General features: G+C 41.0%; 1 protein-coding gene across 7 annotated transcripts in view; it reads left to right on the top strand.

The window, feature by feature from the left end:
* The window catches only part of LOC136246766 (uncharacterized), a 306,647-nt gene that overhangs the window by 46,317 nt on the left and 236,871 nt on the right, over positions 1–23,459 (top strand). For 2 of the 7 annotated variants that reach the window (XR_010696818.1, XM_066038333.1), the window contains 2 exons: positions 7,381–7,569; positions 15,591–15,646. The exons of the other annotated variants lie outside the window; for them this stretch is intronic. The gene's annotated coding sequence lies outside the window, so the exon portion shown is untranslated. The remainder of the gene's footprint in view (positions 1–7,380; positions 7,570–15,590; positions 15,647–23,459) is intronic. 7 annotated transcript variants of the gene reach the window in all.

Raw genomic sequence — 23,459 nt, 5'->3', positions numbered from 1 at the left:
CAACAATTTTGAAATATTTTTAGCGGGTCAAACAGTACTACAAATGAGCCAAATTTCAAGATTGTGTGTAATTGCATCCACGAGTTATTGAATGTTTTTGAGGATTCAGCTCAACGTGAACATACTAGTATCGGTGCATCACTAGTGTATTTTCTGGCAGTTGAATGCAGTGAATTAGACAGAAAATAAGCTCCCACAGGAATACGTAATGTAGTTGCGTCACGTGGGGACGTGACGTAGGGTGGGTATATAAAGTTGGGATAGTGTGCACTAATTCAATCTATGCCACGTTATCAGTACAGGTTGGCTGATTTTGTTGTCGTTACGTGGGTGATTCGCAAACGCTATGGAAGAAAAGTTCGATCGCCTTTTCCAAGAGCTTCGTGAATCCCAAGAGGAGACACGGAGATTCCGGCAGGAGGTGGAACAGAAGTTCGAAGCGTCCATCGCTGAAGTTAAACGGGAAGTGAACATAGCCCAAGCAAGGACGAGCGAAGACATGGCCAGGAAGATCGGAAGCACTTCTTATCAATTTAAGAAGAAGGGCCACGAGCATCAGTATCGATTCAACTGCGGAGTGGAGGAGCCGATGTCCCTAGCCCGAGCGGACTTGTCCAAGCTCAATCCGACAAGCGCGGAACAGAAGGCGGCCTTGGAGTCAGCCGGAGCTAACCTGGAGGAAGGTATGAAGGTTCTGGCAACAAGGCAAAAACACATTAAAATTGCTGACCGCTCTGAGCATGGCTGGGGCACAGTCGCCCATTACCAGGAAGATCCCCTGGCGTCCAGCCCTGAAGACGAAAAAGAAATAGAGAGAGCAGAAACCAAGGCAGAGAAGGATGTTAAGAAGGAGACCGAGAGAGCCAATAAGGCAAGCTACAAACGCCGAGGAGGAGATGGCAGAAAGAGACGTTTTCAGCCTTACCCACAGTGGAATGACCACCAGGCCTTCAATTCTAATGGATATTTTGACAGGAGGGAGCAGTGGGGGCCTCCCCCAGCCAACATGGTGCCTCAGAGGCCCAACAGATTTAGAGTGGTTGGGCCCTGTTTCCAGTGTGGTGGCTACGGACATATAGCCAAGTTCTGCTCAGTGACGAACAGGCCGTATCCTTTTTCTCAGTCTGTGGTAAGCAGTGCTGAGGTGTGTGAACCTAGCCCAGGGCTAGCAGAGTTGTCTTTGTCTCACAGGAATGTTGATGGCATTGTTGCCAGCAAGATCACACACAGTGTATGTGTTAATGAGTGGGTTGGTTTGGATCAGGTTTTGTCAAAAGAATGTGTGGATGGCCCATCAGTGATGCATGCAAATGAGGACAAAAGTATACTTGACACTAAAAGAGATTATAATTTAAATCAATTTTGGGAAGTAGAGGGCCAGGGACCTGGACAAATAATGGATGTACAGGGCCGACTTAAACAAAGTTTATCGTATTGGAGGGATGTATTAGAGGAACCACCTTATATACTTGACTGTATTGAAAATGGATATCGCTTACCGTTAAAATTTATTCCTCCATCCCACATCCAACATAACCACCAATCATCACAGACTCACCATAGTTTTGTGGATGAAGCAATAAGTAGTCTATCCGCAAATCGTTGCATCGCCAAAGTGGATGCACAGCCACATGTTTGTAGCCCTTTATCTGTTGTGTCTAATGCTGCAGGAAAGTTACGTCTAGTGTTAAATTTGAGGTATGTTAATCAATTTCTTCATGTTATGACCTTCAAATACGAAGACTTACGTGTAGCAGCCCTCATGTTTGAAAAGTTTGAATTTATGTTCAAGTTTGACCTCAAATCAGGTTATCACCATGTAGATATACACCCTGAATGTTATAAATTTTTAGGTTTCCAGTGGAGAGAAATCTTTTACGTATTTACGGTGTTGCCTTTTGGGCTTTCTAGTGCTTGTTACCTGTTTACGAAGCTTTTAAGGCCACATATTCGGTTGTGGAGAGGTAGAGGTCTTAAAGCTATTGTCTACCTCGATGATGGTATTGTGGCTGTACGTGGGAAAGATAGAGCTATAAGAGAAAGTACTGTAGTAAAAAGGGATTTAGAGAATGCTGGTTTTGTGATCAATATAGTAAAGAGCCAGTGGGACCCTTCCCATAGTATGGAATGGCTTGGGTTTATTATAGACCTGTCTAAAGGAGAGTTCTCAGTCCCAGATGAGAAGATTAGCAGACTAAAGAGCAAATTATTAGAGATAAAAAGTACCGAATCTGCTGGTGCAAGGAAAATAGCTAGTATTACAGGATCAATAATTTCAATGTCACTGGCCCTTGGCTCAGTATCCAGATTAATGACCCGTAGTTTGTATGCGGTGCTTAGTAACAGAAACTCGTGGTGGCAAGAACTTCCCCTCACTACGCAAGCTCAGGTTGAAGTGTGTTTCTGGCTTGAAAGAATTTCAGAGTTTAATGGACAGAACATATGGCCCAAGCTGTCAGCTCTCCGTGTTGTTTATTCAGATGCTAGCTCTACAGGATTTGGTGGGTATACGGTGGAGCATGGTAACCTGGTGGCCAATGGGCAATGGTCAGCTCCAGAGGCAGCTCAAAGTTCCACTTGGCGAGAGCTGCGTGCAGTCAGACTGGTATTGGAATCATTTCAAGGAAAGCTAGCGAATGAGAGAGTCCGCTGGTTCACAGACAATCAAAATGTAGTTAGAATCGTGCAACATGGTAGCCCAAAGGTGATCCTGCAAGCAGAGGCCTTAGGAATATTTTCTCTATGTGTTAATAACTCAATAAGACTAGAACCTGAATGGATACCAAGGGAATTGAATGAGCTGGCTGACTATTACAGCCGTATAATGGACCATAATGACTACATGCTTAATCCTTCTGTCTTTGCCTGGCTAGATGAGCTTTGGGGCCCACACAGTGTTGACAGATTTGCTAGCCCAAGTAATGCCCACCTTGATAGGTTCAATACAAGATACTGGGCTAGTGGGTCAGAAGCTGTAGACGCATTTACATGTGACTGAAGCGCTGACAACAACTGGTTGTTTCCGCCCGTCTACTTAGTTCCTAGAGTGATCAGTCATGCACAGGCAGCAGCTGCGAAAGGTACCCTAATAGTTCCCCAATGGATTTCTGCCCCATTCTGGCCATTGCTATTCCCAAACGGTGTGGAACCAACAGACTTTATTACAGAATGGCTTGAATTGCCGCTTAGTGAGGCACTAATTTTACCAGGTCCTTCTGGATCAAACTTATTTGTAGGTTTTCCCAATACACCAGTCCTGGTTTCATTGTTAACCAGAATCATAGCAAATTAAATTTAAAAAAATAATAATAATAAATAAAAAAAATTAAAAAAAGCGTCTATGTAGGTGTAGTGAGTTATATGCTGTAGTGGTACCAGCTCAAAGGTTTATGCTGTGCTGGTCATGGCTTAGGTTTACTACTGTGGTAGAGGCTTATGCTGTTTATTGGTCATGGCTTAGGTTTATGCTGCATTTGTTGCAGCTCTAAAGTATATGCTGTGTTGGTCACAGCCTGAAGTTGTATGCTGTGTCGGTCACAGCCTGAAGTTGTATGCTGTGTTGGTCACAGCCTGAAGTTGTATGCTGTGTTGGTCACAGCCTGAAGGGTATGTTGTGTTGGTCACACCTTGAAGGGTATGTCATGTTTGACACAGCTTGAAGGGTATGTTGTGTTGGGCGCAGACTGAAGTGTATGCTGAGTTGATCTCAGCGGAGAATTATATGCTGTGTTGGTCACAGTCCAGTGATGTAGGTGGGGTACTCGCAGCTCAAAAGATGTGCTGGGTTGCACACAACGAGCATTCATATGATGTGTTGGTTACAGCCCAGACATATTGGGGCATGACCTCAGCGGTAGCCAATATGGCGCCTTGACCCAAAGTTGGGATTCCACACTACAAGTAATATGGCACAATGACCTTACTGCATGTGCATGGTTTGTGTTCTGCAGATGTGCTGGTACATGGGAGCTGGACTCTAATGAAGGACCTAGAGGACCCAGAGCTGAAGGAACTTGCCGGCAGGCTGCCACACACAATATTGCACAGCCGAGCAGACAGCAATACTGTGGAGCTTTCAAAAGATGGAAAATCTGGGCAGCGTCTCACAAGCTGCTTGCTATTCCAGCCAAACCACATGAATTCGCCTTGTACCTGCAATTCATTGGTGAGCATTCGGTGTCAAAGTCAGCTGTAGAAGAAGCCTGCAATGCGTTGTCGTGGGTCCACTCGGTATCAGGTTTAGACTCACCAACAACACACCCCCTGGTGAAAGCTACATTGTCAGGCCTGCAACGCACTTTAGCCAAGCCGGTTGTGAAGAAGGAACCAATGACAATTGAGATGATTGAGGCAGTGGTTAGAGATGCAGAACGCTCAGACTCCTTGTCTGATCTAAGGCTGGCGACCGCATGTGTTCTAGGTTATGCTGGATTCCTGAGGTTCAGTGAGCTGGTAAACCTCACTCCAGCTGATTTTGAAGTCAGTGGGGAAATGATGAAGATCCGAATAAAGCACAGCAAGACTGATCAGTTGAGGCAGGGTGATGAGGTAGTTATTGCCAGAACCAGGTCTAGAACCTGCCCGGTTGCTATGTTCGAGCGATACCTGCAAAGAGTGGGAATGTCCAAAGGTGATGGTAGGTTCCTGTTTAGGGCAATCCAAAGGACAAAGAATGGAGAAAGCCTACAAGAATCAGGTAGCATAAGTTACACCTGTTTGCGTAGCGTGTTTCTTAGGAAGATGACAAGTCTGGGGTTCCCAGCACATGAGTTTGGCCTTCACAGTATGAGGTCAGGTGGTGCCACTGCCGCAGCTAATGCTAATGTGCCAGACCGCATATTTAAAAGACATGGCAGGTGGAAGAGTGAGAATGCTAAAGATGGCTATGTTAAGGATAGTCTGGAGAACCATCTAGAGGTCTCTAGAAAAATTGGATTGTATCTTTATTGTGACGCTTTCTTTGTAGCCCTAGTAGTATCAATAGCCAACTGCTTTGGTGGCACAACCCCATTGGATGAGAGTTTGTATGCATGTGAATTGGGGTGTATGGGTAATCAGGGTATGATGTGGGAGGTGTATTTTCTGGCGGTTGAACGCAGTGAATTAGACAGAAAATAAGCTCCCACAGGAATACGTAATGTAGTTGCGTCACGTGGGGACGTGACGCAGGGTGGGTATATAAAGTTGGGATAGTGTGCACTAATTCAATCTATGCCACGTTTTCAGTACAGGTTGGCTCCCACCCACCCACCCTAATTTCCTTAGCTGTGTTTAGATGAGTTGTTACAATGAAGTGGATTGGATGCTGGACTCTTCTGACATTTTGCATACACTGAACATCTGTATCATTTTGCACACATGCAGAGTGGAGCATTTTGGGTTTTTCCCTGTTGGTAAAAAAAAAAAGAAAAAAAAAAGCCATCAGGTTTTTCCTAGGGCCGCTTGGGCTGAGCAGTCCTGAATTTTTTTGTTAAGTTTATTATTATTATGCTAGCCCCCACTCTGCCACTCAAGTTATCGTGCATACTGTGAATTTTACTGTTAGTGTATGCTGTCGTGCGTTTTGGTGTCATGTGTGTTTTAGTAGTATCAATAGCCAACTGCTTTGGTGGCACAACTATCTAGTAGTATCAATAGCCAACTGCTTTGGTGGCACAACCCCATTGGATGAGAGTTTATATGCATGTGAATTGGGGTGTATGGGTAATCAGGGTATGATGTGGGAGCTTGTTTGTCTACTTTTTGTAACATAAGCAACCATCAACACCTAGCACTATCCTTGGTTCCCACAACTGCACATTAGAAAGGTAATGATGGTGCTTGACCAACCTTCTCTGGTTATATGGAAATGGTTTAGAGTTTAATTAAGTATATACACAACGTGTATCCTGGGGACTTCTGTGAGAGATATTAGGGGTACATAACACACGCATGTGTGTGAAAGTGTCAAGGAGAGTACAACACTTGAGTTGATTTGTGAATTGTCGTCGCATGATGTGAATGCTGGTCACCTGATGTGAATGCCAGTCTCATATAGTAGCTAGTCTCATATAGTAACAGATGTACGTAAAAAGTTGTAACTGCCCCGGCCATAATTCAAGACAATACAGTATGTGGATATACAAATAGTGTACACACTGACATATGTAGCAACTGAACATAAAAGCCATATTAAAATGACTTTACCTCCTCTACTTTACTGTTGTAATACTTTTGCTTCACCTTCTTTGCTACAGTATGTGTTTGCTGTGTGACACTTTGAAGTGTTGTCTTTAACTGCAGCAATGTCACTCCCATTCTTTATTCTACTATTATCAATCGAGACCACTATGACCACACCCCTTTTATGCTAGCTGTATTTGTGACCACACACCTTCAAGTTGGTAGGCTGATTCGAGATACTCTAGTCTAATAATCGATCGAAACCACGATGACCACACCCCTTTTTGGGGCAAGCACACATCTTTGCAGGCTGACTCGAGATATTCTAATACAGCAGTCACTCTAATAGAACAGTCACATGTTTATAGCTAGCTGTATGCTTTAACAAAAAAAAAAAAAACTAAACAAACTAGTATATTAAAAATTACAATTTAAAAATGAAGTAGGGTTTCAAGCTATAAAAAGTAGTGAAACAAGAGATGAACAATGGTAGCTATTACAGCATAGCTCAGTGTTAAATCCCTACTTAGGCATGGTATAACAATTATTTTGTGTTCAATGCCAAAGTAGGGATCTCCCACTGAGCTATGCTGTAATAGAGGACTTGCACGCGTGAAGCAACAGTTGCTAGGCGGACATGTTTTGGGACAACTTTCTATGGCGCATATTGGGTCAGAACAAAAATAACGAGATTTATTCACTAAGTGCTGGGTATATTGACACTGGGAAGCAGGGATGGTTTTGAAATAGAAGATCTTATCATTGGCTTTGTGAAATAGGTGGCTAATTAAATTTCAATACATTACTCACCAATTCTAACTTCTTCGCTGTTTTTAACGAGCTGGGTGGTATTTACAACACAACTCAACACTGATTCGCTTCATTACAGCCTGTACCAAATCCCAAGAAAGTGCCTTTCAGCTACAACACTGTCCCGAAACATGGCCGACAGCTGCGGTTGCTTAGCAATTACGATGTTTTACGTCACGCTGCAAGTCCTCTATGGCTACCATTGTTCCATCTTGTTTCACTACTTTTTATAGCTTGAAACCCTACTTCATTTTAAATTTATAATTTTTAATATATAAAATAATGTGTAATAGTAAACAGTTTAATGTGTTAAAATTTTTTGTGCTTGTGGTGCTCATGTCCTGTTTATGCATGCTCTTATATGGATAATGTACTGTCAAGTATGTTTACTACATGTTATTTTTATAGGAGCACACAGCTGAATGTGGCAATGTGATAATTGAGTGTACGTTACTCTGTGGAATGAAACTTTTATTTATTTATTTTTTATTTATAATGATGAGGCGAGAGCTACAGAATCATCTGATATCGGACTGTGAACTGAGGATGATAAGGTGTCACTTCTATAAAGAAAATGTTCAAGTAGTAGTATTTCAGGTATGCTCATAGTGTGTATCATACAATAGTACTGTGTGCTTATATAGTAGGATCTCCTCTGAGCTATCACGTATACATACACCAGAGACTCAGCATCAATATTGAGCTATTCTAATACAGCAGTCACCCCTAACTTGACAGTCATATGTGTTATTCTAATGGAGCAGTCACATTGGGTATCGATGTAACAAACAAGTTGATGCTGTTCTAATACTAAACTTCAGGCATCCAGTAAATTTTAATTCATCAATTACATTGCTATGTATTGTTAAGGTAATGTATTGGACAAATTGCTTTGAACCACAAATTACACAACTCAAGGCTGTTTGCTATTGGACAGACATGCCAACACATAGACAAAGTTTTGCCAAACAGATTTCTGGAAACCGGGAATGTGCCCACTGCATAGTTAACAAACTACAGTGTAGTGTATTTTTTAAAAGCATTTTAGACTTTAGGGATCCAAGCAGTAAAAGAAGAGTTATAAATGGAAATCCCTACTTTAGTGATAGAGATTAAGTGCCAATATACTATAGGGATTTTCTATGTTGTAATGGCTACCATCATTAATTTTATATCTCTTGTTTTATTAGTTTTTGTTATTTGGTATAAAATGTAACCACCTTGCATAGATACTTCCAGTATGTGTAACATTGCCAATTATGTGGTGGTGGATCCAGAGGGTGGACACACTCCCCCTTAAAGAAAACTACGCTAGATCGAGATACTCTAACAGAACAGTCATTCAGTTACTCTAATAATAGAACAGTCACCATTAAGATCCTCCTACCCTCCACCACCCCTAGATCCACCCCTGTTATGATGGTAATAGCTGCATGTGGTTAAGTAGATTGGCCTTTGAATGACATTAAAAAACTACTAGTATTTTTCAATATGTAGTGTACACGTAATGTAACATTATTGGTGTAGTACCGATAATCAGATTAATCATCAGAAATGCCCACTATTCGCTGTACTGTATAACCATGATACAAAACAGCAGCAGATACAGTCGTCCTTACATGAGCTTGCTTTAATTATATATGCACTTAAAATTGTTTGTCTTCAAAACCTTCTCTTCATAACCCATGACTCGAGCTACGTTTGACTGGCCTGTAATTGATGAAGAACTGTTTTCATTAATGTCACTAGTAAGAGAAGCACTGAACTGTGGTGCCGTATCAACTGATGAAGCAGATTCAGCCTTCCCGGACCTAATTGGTGCTCATCCTTGTAATTCTGACAGAAGATTCTTCACCTGGACCACATCGAGAATGAGCCATTATTTGTCTGACCGAACATCTTCACTGGTTAAAAAGTGATTTGAGATGCTGTGGTTCTAACCAACTTACGACTGTTGTGCATTTACACAACAAGAGTGTACATGCTGCTAAAAGAGATTTCTTACATTGTTCTACTGCTAGGCAAGAGAAATCGTTTCGTAAAAACCCGTGAAAGTTTGCTCAGGAAGCCTGTCGACCACCTGATAAGACCACTGCTGATTATTGTGCACAGACGTGCTTACAAAATTTTGAGTCTGTGATGTCATGTCAAGCCTCATATCATGGCTTTCCTGATTGGATTTCTGAAGTTTTGGCAATTCCCAGATCTTACATCTGAGTTTGGTGTGTCTCCTATTCATCTAACACCCTGTTCACACGACAACAACCGAACCGATCTATGTTGGAAGAAAATCAAACCGCTCCAATAATCGTCCACGTTCACACACGAAAATCCATACCCGGTATCAACTGAACCATGACAGCAATATTGTGTCACGTGCGTAACAACCTTATGTCACGTGCAGCCTCTTGTCACTGTTTTTACAGAGCTCGTATTACTAATGAATAACATAGCGAGGTTTCATTTTTATCAGTTGAATCAAAGCCTGCAGATGAAGAAAAGGAGACGCCAGCACACGAGCCAGCGGATAAATCAATCGTTACGTGAGTATCGACTGCGTAAGAGTTCACAGCGTGCACAGCTGCTTATTCTAGTGTCTAATTTATTGTTTTTAGCAACTCTACCTTCCCCAAAACTATCTTGGGTCCGTCCAAGGTTGTTAATTGCTGTAATATTATTATGACAACTAGCTAGACACACTTGCCACCACCATACACCGTATGTGATGCATTCACTTTATTATAATTGTAAAGATGTATATAGTGTACAGATCTGCTGTTAACTTTGTGTTTGATTTTTTTGTGCAGATCTCAATATTGGTGGGATTTTGTGGTGCTAGAGACATTTAATGAACAAGATTTTATGCAGAATTTCAGAATGAATAAATCAACATTCTTGTACATCTGTGAACAGCTGCATCCAGAAATACAACACTCAGACACAGCAATGCGTAAATCCATTACAGTAAGGAAGAGGGTAGCAGTAACGCTGTGGTTTTTAGCTACTCCATCTGAGTACTGAACAATTTCTCATTTGTTTGGGATTGGACGTAGTACTGTGTGTTGTATAATACATGAAACAGTACGTGCAATAATAAAGGTACTATTGAAGAAGTACATAAGTTTCCAATTGGTAGTCATTTACAAAATGTTATTCAAGGATTTGAAGATAAGTGTAATTTTCCACAGTGTGCTGGGGCAATTGATGGGAGTCACATTCCAATTCAGGCTCCAAAATTAAACCATACTGACTACTACAATCGAAAGGGGTGGTACTCCATCCTGATTCAGGCTGTTGTAGACAGTGACTACCTATTCCGAGACATTAATGTAGGATGGCCTGGAAGTGTGCATGATGCACGTGTGTTTTGTAACTCAGAACTTTATCATAAGGTTTATAATGGGACTTTATTGCAAGGACACCCACGATCTATCAATGGAGTAGATGTACCAGTGTTTTTAGTTGGAGATGCTGGCTATCCATTGCTTCCATGGTTGTTAAAACCATATCCTTATCATTCAGCATTATCTGCAGATCAGAAATGTTTCAATTATCGACTGTCGAGAGCCAGGATAGTTTCAGAGATAGCATTTGGTCGATTAAAAGCTCGATGGCGCCGTCTGTTGAAAGCAAATGAAATGTGGCCAGAAAACATTTCTGAAGTCATAGCTGCTTGTTGTGTTCTGCACAACATATGTGAGATACATGGAAGTGATATTGATGAAGATTGGCTTCAAGGTGTAATGACAAATGATGAGGCAGACATAGAGGATCGGCCGTCAACTGCTTCAAGCACAGATAATATCAGACAGGCATTAATTAATTATTGTCAAAACAACCCAGTACCTGAATAGCATGTATAGAGATTGTTATTATGTAATGAAACACATACATGTTAAATCAATAACACAAATCAAAACGTACCCAAGTTCAGTACTACTGATCATGACTGTCATGTCCATAGAATGATCCATTGTATGGTGTAGGAAAAGGATAACCAGAACTCTGAGACTGGACCAACATGGACATCATACGTAACTGAAAATCCATTTCGTCCTTTCTCATTCTTTCTTCTCTCTTTTTATTTTCCTGCTCAAGTCGGATCCGCTTCTCTTCTAATTCCAAGTAACGCTCATCACTTTGCAACTGAGAGTCGATAATCTGGGTAACGATTCCACCCATGATGGTTTGCAATCTGTCCTCTCTTCCACGCTTTTTTGGAACCTTCTTTGCTGTTTTGATTTCTACTTTAGCTTTTCCTTCACTTGACTCATCTGCTGGAACACTTGACACATCTGCTGGAACACTTGACACATCCGTGGCAGCAATAGATGCTGTATCATCACTTGTTTCAGTGCCATCTACTGGCACATCTACAGGTCTACCGTTACAGCCATTGCCAGTAGTACCTTCACCATCAGTGTCGTATATACCTTCACATGATGTGTCAATAACTAACGGTGGTTTTGTAGCCGGTCTATGAGCCAGCACTTCTGCTAATGCTTCTCCATATTTACATGTTTTTCTTTTGTTACCTGTCTGTTTGTTCTTATCTTTCGTCTTACGATAATCTGCCTTTAGCTTTTTAGCTTTATCTCGACATTGGTCACTGGTTTTGTTGAAACCAGCTTCTTTCATGGATTTGGAGATCTTCTCATACACTTCTCTGTTATGTTTACATCCTTCTAATTGGCTTTGAATAACGTCATCTCCCCAAAGCTCAATAAGCTTGTACACCTCTTCGTCTTTCCACACAGACGACGACGACGCCATTTTGTTTCTACTCAGTAAAACAAATCATGATCCGGATATTTATAACTGAACCGAGCTGGCACGGCAGTTCTTGGTGCACTGAGCATGGTTGTAGTAGCGTGGTTCGCTTCCTGTTTACACTGTCAACGTGAACTGAACCAAACCGGGATGAACCGCGCTAGCACGGTTGTTTATTGTAGTGTGAACAGGGTGTTAGTGAAGTCAAACCTGTTTTGAAAAAAAAGGTTCATCGTCTGCCTGATGGAATCACTTATTTCATTTGAAGAAACTTCCCAGTTGTCACAACTTTCTAGCTACTCTTTATTCCAAAATACATTTACAATCTCATTCTGCTCCTGCGTCATGGTGTCAGGGCAACTATATTATATAAGGATAATGCTAGCCTTCCTAAGAATTTCCGCGTTTTACTTTAACATCAGTAATTGGGAACTTAAATATTATCACTGCGCTTGGAGAAATTTGTTTTAGCTAACAAATTGCTTGATTCTTCCATCAAAAAAGGTTTTCTTTTTGGAATCAATGGCACAATCACATATGATGGAATACATCTCTAGTATTGACCCCCTGTTAGCTAATGCTAGGTCCTCCAAGAAGACCATTGTTATATCTTTTCTGGACCTGAAAATGTTTTTGGTTTAGTTTGCCATCAGTACCTTTTTGATATTTTACGACACTTGGATCTACCAACTGCTTTTGTCTCATACATTATTAGTTGCTATTCTCCTCGTCTCTGTGCTGATGTTTCCACAGCTGATTGGAACACAACGATATTCCATATTTTGTAGGGGAGTATTTCAGGGTGATCCATTGTCTCCTGTTTTGTTCCAACCTAGCTATGAATCCACTGTTTGTTTTCCTTTCAAAGTCAGAACATTGTGGGTACTCTGCTCAGTTAATAGCTCCCCATTCAACTGATTTGCCTCCACCTAGTATTCCTATTTATGTTGTTTTGGTCCGATTCTTCTATAGACTCTCCTGCAGGTTGGTATAGTGCTAATCTCACCTCCTGTCATTGTGATGGTTCCTGTAGTTTACATTATGACAATGGTGATATAGAGCCATCAGTGGATTTACATACCGTTGAGTGGTGTTTGCTGGCCGTTACCATAAGAACTTTCGAGTTGATAAACCTATTAACACCCAACATTCAGCTTCTGTTAGTGAACCTTCTGCTGAACCAAAGACTTTTCACAAAGCAAAAGGTTTTGCCGATGATCTGACTATCATTTCTAGTAAAGCTGATTCACATCAACAAGCTCTTATTTCCTTAGCGCTAAAGGCTGCTGACATCTGCTTTGAGTTTCAACCTCCCAAATGTGTATCCCTTCATTTTAATGGTCATCGAGTTGTGTCCACTACAGAATTCTCAATGTCTATTGGTAATACTATCAACATATGTAGTGTTAACTGTACGAAATTTCTGGCAAGACTATTGTTATTTCTTCCACTGCTACTCGTAAGCTGGCCTCTGACAACATCAAACAGCAAATCTTATGGTATCTCCGGCATATTGACAACTGTTCTATTGGAGGGGAATACAAAGTGTGGATCCTTTAAAACTTTGTGACATAGGTACTTCACTTCCATATTGCTGTGGAGAGGCTTACAGTGACATCCATTCAATCCACCCAATCATCTGTTTGTAAAACGATGGTTAAAATCACCCTGTAACTGCACTCCAGGAACTGTTTTTCATCCTGATGTTTTAGAACTTCCATTTTTGCTTCATCTCAAGGAGTCTGTTGAGCTTATATCCTGGCCATTGAACGCTCTGTTGACCCGATGATTGTTGAATTGCGCCAGTCTCTTTTATCTACTGACTTTCAGGATACACCAGGTATTGTTTTTGATGCTCTTTCTACTGCTAAGGAATCAGTTTCTAACATCCATATATCCACCATTAAGAACAAGGCTTGTAGCAGTTTTCGTTCATTATTGGAATTCTTATCTTAAGCCGTTGACTGTACAGTATATATTCAAGGTACTCTAGAACAAAATTGTCTCCTATGGAAAAGACTGATGTGTGGTTTACCTGAAAAGCAACTGTCTTATTGCGAGCCGGTTGTGACACCATACCAACACCTTTGAATCTGGCTTACTAGAATATAATTGTTAGTCCAGTATGTACCCTTTGTCACTCTACTCAACCTACAACAACTAACCATATTTTAACTGGTTGTTCCATTGCACTTTATCAAGGAGATATACTTTGCTCATGACTCGTGTCAAAAGCTTTATGCTTATCTTCCTTGGTACCGGCGAGTGTTAGTCCCTCAAATACTCATATTACATCTAGACATGATCTCAAGCTAGTTTATAAGTACAAGCTATAGCTACAATTTTATTTTTGTCTTTCCAGAGCTCCAGTTATTATTACTTTTTTTTACTAGGTCCAGGGCAAATACAACCAAGTACAATCACCAACGGGACAACCTACTAATGGGGCATGTACAAACAGTACATGGCCAACACAGTGTGTGCAGATCATGTAGAACAGATGCACAGGAAATGATACATATGCATACGTATACAGGCAAGGGAGTTTAACTGGCATCAGAAAACCACAATACTAAAACACAACTTTCACATAAACCAAGTTAAGTTAGCTATATTGAAAATATATATTGTAGGTGTGACGTGTCTCTGAAGATGACTCAGCAGTGAAGTGAGGCTATGCAGAACAAGGGACGTGGTGAAGGTACAATTAACAAATGATCCCAATCAAGCCAATATGGCACAACAGACTCTGTTGTAACTAGTGATGTGCCAGTATATCAGCGGTGTGGCATTGGCACAATGATCAGTCTATAATATTATGCATACAGCCATGCACAACATACAGGAGATAGTTACACATTGTTGTATATGCAGCAATGCATCTTCTTGTTTATTACAGACTCACGATAGAGTAGTAGTTAAGCCAGGTGGAAAATAATTCCAGCCGCTAGCAAGCCAGATAAAGGATGAAGATGTATAATACAACTACCGGTACAAGTATTACATTACTCATTACCTTGTTGTTCACGAGTGCATCAGTTGGTTGTTTAAGAGCACATCAGCTGGTATCCCAGCTGGGCATCAGATGATTGTTCACTGACGCCTGGAGTGCATATCCTGCATATAAAATACACAGTTACAAACAATTAAACTTGTAATCTTGTTGTTTACCTGTAAAGTGGCCTCTGGCTCTCCTGCAATCACTCCGCGGACATTTAATAATCTTCTCCTTTCGCGCAACCTGTAATTAAGCAGGGGTGTGGTGCTGGGAATTATATAGAATTACACGTACAGTCAAGTCATCAGCACGAACAGGTGTACTTATTATACGGTTGTGCCTTCATTCACAGGCAAATCTATCCCCGCTTAGTTCATGTCTCTAAGCCTCGTAGTTTTCTCAAACATTATTTATTTATTATTATTTATTTATTTATTCATTATTAATGACATAATTTTAACCACATCTCGTAGTATCTTTAATACTTGGTTGTATAATTAGTAACTTGGTAACCCTAAGACTAGACTCCTGACCCCTTGTAATTATATTGTACATGTAATTGCCAAATTATTATGAAATTTATCTCTTCTCTTCTCCTTGTCATACATTGTTGTAGCATTACTGCCAGTCTACCACTACAACCATGTGCCACATTGATCAATTAATCACATCTTGATATTAAAAGGCAGATTATACAATTATACTTTATTGCTTTGAAAATTTCAGCTATTGAAATGTTGTACAAAAATCTAAGAAGCATGCAAACACCGTATAATTGTACTTATGGAATGATGCTGTGTGGTGTTTCATGTGTGATGTTAATTTGTACACTATATATTGGTGTGTAAAGGAAAGAAAGATTCTACTTGTCCTTTCTGTGAGGCAAAGTGTCAGTCTATTGCTGAAGTAAGTTTTGTATTATAAGGTCCACTAAAATGGTAAAATATACTTTGGCTATTATCAATCCTTGCCACTGGTGGGATAGGTTGGTGCATGTGATTTAGTTAGATTTTGTATTGTTTAGTAGATGTAATACATTTTAGTATATTGTGGTTAGTCAATTATATTACATCATAACGCATCAGATAAAGAAACTTTAGTACAATTGAGGTGCTATTAAAGCAACATATGTGTCCATTTATGCTGGTCTTGTGGTGAAGAACTGTTAAAGGGACAATGTCCAAGTTTATTTCTTGGATGTTTGGATAGGTTTAAGGGTCCAATACAGCAGATGGAGGTATAGAAACGCAAGGAAAAACAACTGCGATGGCGCATCGTTAACATACAGTTCGCTCACCTTAATTCATCGATTGGGAGGATTCCATATCCATGACATTCAAGCTGCTGTACTGGGCATCCCTTACTCTTATGGTGTGTGAGACTGTTACACATAAATAACTATACAACGCCAAATTCCACTTTATGTCCTGTGTTTGGTGTGTCCAGAGCTGGGCCATAGGGGGCTTACTAGCTGATTCTTAGGCTTCTTTAATCAGCCCCCAGAATTCTACTTGGAGGCTAACCTCAGGCCCCCTTTATTAGCCTACCTTGGGGGGAATACCCTTTTGGGGAGTGTTTCCAATCCAACACTCCCCAGAAGCCAGCCCAAGACGATGTCCTCCAAGGTCATAGGTAACTTTTGGCCTCTCACTAGATGCCCAGCTCCCCCACCATACAGTTATTCATAAGTAGCCATGAAACCTACTTAGCCCTTCCTCTTTTTCCCAAATAGAACCCCTTTCCACCACACTGACCAGATCGCAATGCCTGAAACTTCACACAATAAAAAAATATGAACATACGTGCCTCTACAAAACTGACAAGCTGGTGATGGTTATTCAGTTTGATGCTGCTAGCTTGTCTGCCACCACTGTGAGCTGTTCCCGTGGGGTACGCACATAGAGTTGATAGGCAATGACATTCTCCCAGTGGCCCATAGTCAATGAATCCTGTATGCCTAGGGTGGCTGCAGTAGTGGCTACCCCAATCTGGAAGCTGTGGCCTGAGTACTTGCTGCAGTTGATTCCCACCTTCTGCAGCACCTCCCGGAGACTTGAAACTAGCCTTGGCCGAGTCAGAGGTCGGCCGTCAGCAAACTGGAACAAGGCCCCAGGTCCTGGCCCTCTTTTCCACTCTTTTCCATATAACTCAGGATGGCAGCCACTGGACATAGTGGCCCATTGGTACGACCAACTATTACATCCACCCCGATCCTAAAGGGATCAGTCTTAGACTGCTTTATCCTTACTCTGATGAAGTGTGGTTGAGATGTGCCGTCTACTGAAATACCTGGGAAGGACAGATGCTGGGATGGGTTGAAACTGCTGTCGTTTTTTATTACTGCCTCTCCAGCCCACAGGAAACCAAAAAAGCAAGGCACATGCAAGCCCATAGCATGGAGTGATCCCAGCTACAGTCCTCCTAGTCTTGTATTTCCTGGGATGCCAGCCTGATCTCCCTCTAGACCTCTCACCACCAGCTCTAAGCGTGGCATAGTTGCAATCTATAGATCCCCTAGACCCTGTGAGATCTGTAGTAGGGCTTGAGTGATACTGCCATTTTAGTATCACGTTCAATACTAAAGCCACTATTCATGATACTGAATAGTTCACGATACTTACAAATAAGTCAATCAAAGCTGGTGCTACATAGTGTATTGCTCAGCATTCCTGCAGGAAGTCTTTAACCCTTAAACGCGCATGAAACTTTTACGGAATTAGTCCTGAATGCGCACGGAACATTTATGGAATGCGTGTTTACACAAAACAAACTTGTATGGTGAGGTAAGACAGCCTTTCCTAAATCTATTAGCCTAAAACCATATATCAATAGAAAGCTTATTCATTGGTCTACTTGGGGAAGGCTAAATAACCACTGTAACAACAATGACTTACTTGTTATAAAGCGAAGAAGATTGATGTCTCGCTTTATTACAACGTCACATTCTTCACTTCAATCGTAGTTTTGATTGTGGGTTTAGTAACGTGAGCTATATATGGCCTGATTCGCCATTGAATGGCCATTCAAATAGTACTTGTTTGAGGCAAATCGGACGAACTGTCAAGGAGTTATGGATCATTTTCTGAAGGTATGTAATATAATTTTTTGTGGTTAGTTGTTGAAAATTATTTTCACGGCGATTTTTGGTCTTATGCTTTGGTCGTAGGGTAAACCCCTAGGTATCATTTTAATGCTTATTACATCACGGGTAGAATGGCACAAGTTACAAAGCCATATGGCAAACGCTTCAAAAGTTACAGTGCTTTGTTTACAACAATGCGTAAAAGCCTATTTATAGAACTTTGCGTGGGAGAGACCAAAGGAAAAAGTGTACTTTAAATGTCATAAAGTACACTCTCAGCCGGCCAACACTTTCATCGACCACAAAGAGTACTCTATTGCACCGCAAAGAGTGCTTTATTCGTTCAATAAAGCACTCTTTGTGGTGCAATAAAGCACTCTTTGTGGGCAATAAAGCACAGTTGCCCACATGCTCTAGTGCAGGCTAATAGCCTATGGGGCTCACGCCAGTACGACTAATCACCCAAGCCGGTAAAGGCTGATGGCCTCGCCGCACTGAGTGATCAATCACCCCAGCCAATACGAGTTCTACCACTGGATTACTTTTATAGACATATCTAAATGCTTTGATGATGGGTGGAAGAAGGTAACGTTGCTGTTACGATTGTTAATGTAAATGGAAAAGTCCTGGAGATATCACGGAAATATTTCACCATGTGATTCACAATTTAAAAAAAAAATTTTTTTTAACATGAGTGTTATATAAAGGGAAAAAGCACAAAATACAGCTACAATACAAACTACTCTACAACTAAACTACAAACACAATTAATTACAACAGCGGTTTGGGGAAAGGAAAATCAGAGTCCTCACACTGCAAAGCCCAGTACCATAAAATCATACGGGCAATAAAATTGATTGTGGGTTGCGAGCAAAACCTGCCAAAATACACGATGAATGTCTACCATGCCAAACTATGGTGAAATACGCGTGAGTTACTTTGTTAAACTAGTTTGTGTACGTTCAGGCTGCTAATAATTCGTGCAACGCGTGTTAATTACGAGTCCTAGTGTATGGTGAAGCTACACGGCTAGAAAGTTCCATAAATCATTTAAAGCATAGCCTTGCTCGTGCTATATGAAAAATAAAGTACTCGGCCGCGCGGCCGAGTACTTTATTTTTCATATAGCACGAGCAAGGCTATGTTTTAACATATACACATAGGCTTATGCGTTTTCAAGACCATGTGTAATCTGCCTATATATAGGCTTATGCGCATTTAATGGTTAAAGGTAGTACCAAACTAGCCACTATCATCCTTGTTTACAGTAACAGTTATTGTAACACATGCTTTGAGGTTATGTTATGGTGTTCACACCTCTCTGCAGGGGTAACCAAGTGGATAGGGTTTATGACTTACAAGAATTCTTAGCCAAGTACTGGATAACAAATGGGTTATAATGATACTAAATGTATAGGCATGGTATAACAATAGTTAACAACATAATATTGCGATATCGATAGTCTCAAAATATCACAATATATAGTTAAAACGATAATATCACTCAGCCCTAATCTGTAGGTGCCTCACTGCCGACAGATAAGACTTGGTTGTCTAATATCTGAGACCCTCCATTTTTAGGAATGCCACAAATTGGCACAGACCCTGCTCCTTAGCTGGCAGTGGGGTTGCACCTGCCACAAACAAAAATCCAAATATCGCCTCTTTCCCACCATGTATGCCCTCTGAGTGGAGGGGGGCTAGGCCTGTTTGGTACAGGCTACAAACAACTCTGTCCAGCTTGTCAATATCCATTCTGGCTGCTCCTCCACCGACAGCTTGAGAGCCTGCTCTGGGGTTGGAAAAGGGTTGCATGCTGCCCCTGGTGAGACCTGCAAGAAAAGTGGCGAGTTATTACAGGACAAGACATTTGATTTTCCCTGGAGATGTACAGCCTCTACTGACGTGGTGTTCTGTTATAAAGAACAGGCAGCTTACCATGTGCACCATGACCAAGACTTTACTATAGCCATTGTTAAGCACCTCAACTACAAAGCTGTTATCGCATTAGCACAGGACTGTAGCTCCTGCCAGCTCCTTTCCCCACGCAAGTGAGGCCAGAAGTATTGAGAGGAGTTCCTTTGGTACAATGTGCCAGCTATTTGCTCAAGAGCTTCACTGCCATTGAAACCACTGGTCCTTGTAGAGTGCTGCATACCCCCAGCCACCTGATGCATCTGAGTATGTTTTTGCCACTCTGCTCTCTGTGGCCAACCTCATTCCATTTAACTTATGCCACCAGAGGAGGTCTGAAATTATCTCGCTGTTAAACTGTACATGATGGTTCCTCTTCTTCACCTTGACTATCTCCTCGATGATTCTCCAACAAAGTGTCGGCCTAGCATCACCACTTTTGCGGCATGCTGGAGTAACCTGACCAATAACTCCAGGTCTTTGTTATGCCCCAATTCCCTCTGTAGTCGTTGCTGTACTCTTTTCTTTACTCTTAGCAGTCTTAGCAGTTTGTCTGTTGGTAACTGCAGCTCCATGCTCGTGGTGTCAATCTTGATCCCTAGAAATTTGAGGCACATGGCAGAGCCTTCACTCTTGTGTGGTGCTAATGGAACCCCCAGCTGTTCACAGGTATCGGTTAGGCATGTCATGTTGGTTTGGCACTCCTTTGTAACCGGGGCCCCTGCTGTGATGAAATCATCCAGATAATGCTGGGGTTCTGTTGCCATCATGTATGGTATACGTAATGGGGCTTTTCTATACAGTCCATTTTCCTTCCCAACTGGGATTATGGATGCGTCTATTGTGTCGGAATAATTTTGGGAATAATAGGTAGTAGAAAGAATTAGGGAATATTCCGGTATAATCGGATTAGCTCTAGGAATGATTAGTGTAAACTTATAAGTTTTTCATGTAGTGTGATGCAAAAACTTTTTTGATACAACACTGAAACAGTGCAAGCATAAAAATGGTTTAAAAGATTGAGATACTCTAATAGAGCAATCACTTATTCTCTAATAGAGTAGTCAACTTCGTGACTGTAATTGTAATATAGCAGTCACTTATCTAAAACTCTAAACTAATGTGCTAGTTTTTACATAGTTTTTGAAATAATAAGTACAATTTAAAAAGTATTGCCAAAAAGAATAATTGTAAGCTTAAGAAGCATAATAGACTCCTGCCTAACTGGGATCTAACTTGCCTGCTGTAGTGATGGAAAGCCAAACAGGATCACTTACAGCAGATACAACATGACCCATCGTAATAATTCTGCTTGCTAACTTGGGTGCTGTATGTCTCAACAAAATCTCAAAGCTAAGATAACTTAGCTTGAAGATGAGAGGTTACATCATAAGCCATACTAGATAGAATCGGTGGCTTGTGGGCTCATCTGCCAACATCAGCCCAAATGGTGAGACCCCTGTTGAATATGGACAGCAGTGTGATATGCATAAAGCACAAAAGGAAGATATTTTTCTTAGTCATTGTTGACATCAGCAGACAGCATTTGCTGTTAAAGCATTCATCTACGTAGTCTTATCACCAACAGGGTGGTAGGCTGCGGTTCATGATTTAGCGACTCCAAAAGCATCAAAAGTCTGACATAAGATGAAATTTCTGCCCTGATCTGGATGTAAAATATCTGAAACACCATATTAGCAAACCACTCTGTAAGCTCTTTGGTGATGGTTGCTGCAGTGTGATGTCATGCAACATTCCAATCCAGTACCGTCCAAGGCTTGGTTTGCTATTTTCTTCACCAGCAAAATATTTGGATGGGGAATATTTGGTAAATTCATGGTCATTCGCCAATTTAACAAAGTTGATGCAACTTTGATCACAGTTGTGCTTGCATGATGATGGGTTAGTATGTGGACAGTACACACCGTGACCTAGCCTCAATACAGTATCGGTTTTTCTCATCCCAGAGGTATACCACCTCACTCTGCTATATCAGTTGCTACTCAGTTAGGGCTAGAGAAAACAATGGCCAGAGAATGTCTAATTGAGGTTTCCCTCCATATGGCAGCTGCTGAGCAGCTGTTGTCATCATCAACTTAGCCCACTGCATCAACTACCCCCGATAATTAATTTCTCTAGCTGCATGCAATAGCTTGCTTACTTGTCCCATATTACCAGCTGTTGACGTGTTGACGCATCAGCTGCTGACATAGTTTAATCTATTGTCCTCTACAGTTTATAGCAAAATACAGAGAGACAACTGCCTGCAATGAAAGTTATCCATCAACACACACTACTCTGGCTTCATTCTCTATGGGATGTATTTCATCCCCTGCTCATAAATTCCTTGCTGTTTCATGGTCAACTTTAGCCAGGTCAAGTCAATAACTTTTTAGCTTTCATCTCATTGTTCTGGTCATTCTGCTGCAGCAGATTTCATATCGCTTGAACCATTCAGTCGGGTCATCCTATGAGAAGATGCTTCGAACTTGTTGCAGGTGTACTTGGGTTAGAAATGGCCAATTTTAGAATCCTCTGCTATCAGTGTAGTAATCGGTATAATGACACTAAAGAATACTTTAACAGACTGAGTGATGTACAACATGGTAGGACTTGTATTGTATGTATTAAAAATTATAAATTTAAAAATGAAGTAGGAATCCGAACGATAAAAGTAGTGAAACAAGTGATGAACAATGGTAGCTATTACAGTATAGCTCAGTGGGAAATCCCTACTTTGGCATGGTATAACAATTATTTTGTGTTCAATGCCAAAGTAGGATTTCCCACTGAGCTATAGTATACTGTAATAGCTACCATTGTTCATCACTTGTTTCACTACTTTTTATCGCTTGGATTCCTACTTCATTTTTAAATTTATCATTTTTAATATACTAGTTTGTTTAATTTTCTGATAAAGCAGTTATAAACATGTGACTGTTGTATTAGGGTGACTGCTGTATTAAAGTATCCTGAGTCAGCCTGCAAAGATGTGTGCTTGCCCAAAAAGGGGTGTGGTCATTGTAGTTTCGATCGATTCATATAGTATTAGATAAGAGAATCTCGAATCCGAGCCTTCCAACTTGAAGGTGTGTGGTCACAAATACAGCTAGCATAAAATAGGCGTGGTAATCGTGGTCTCGATCAATAGATCGATAATACGTAGAATAAAGAATGGGCATGATGTTGTGACCTATCGTGGAGTACCGGGTGCCTCCGTACAGTAGCGTAGTCTAAGCGCTTTAAATAATTTAGTGTGGTGTCTATTATGCTGCTTAAAGAAAGTGTTGATATGGAAAATTAACGCCTTGATATGGTTTTGTTGGATGAAGAAGACAAGCAGCCTGATTGAAGATAAAAGAAAAGACAAGGCGCACAGGGCGTGCACTCATCAGAACCCCAAAAGGCACATTCCACCGGTGAGTTTGTTGTTGTGGCATAAAATGGTGACCGTGTGCTGCTTCGTTTGGGCTCTAAGTTTGGGACTGTGGTCAGTGAGTGAGGCAGTGAGACGAAATTTCGAGTTTGAATGATTTTAAAAAATTCTATATTCGGCCACCAGTAAGCGTTTTCTTGCTTTTAACTCTACATTTGATGCTAGATGGACTAATATTATTCCATAAAAGTGATTTTTGTCACGTAACAAGTTTCTAAGCTTGTTTTTAAAAGGCTATATTTTTGGCAGCTCGCGTCATTTTGGGAGATTCCTACTTAAACAGTACT

The sequence above is a fragment of the Dysidea avara genome, chromosome 2 (assembly GCF_963678975.1).
Source record: "Dysidea avara chromosome 2, odDysAvar1.4, whole genome shotgun sequence".
NCBI lineage: Eukaryota > Metazoa > Porifera > Demospongiae > Dictyoceratida > Dysideidae > Dysidea > Dysidea avara.
This window is presented reverse-complemented; position numbering and strand designations above follow the sequence as displayed.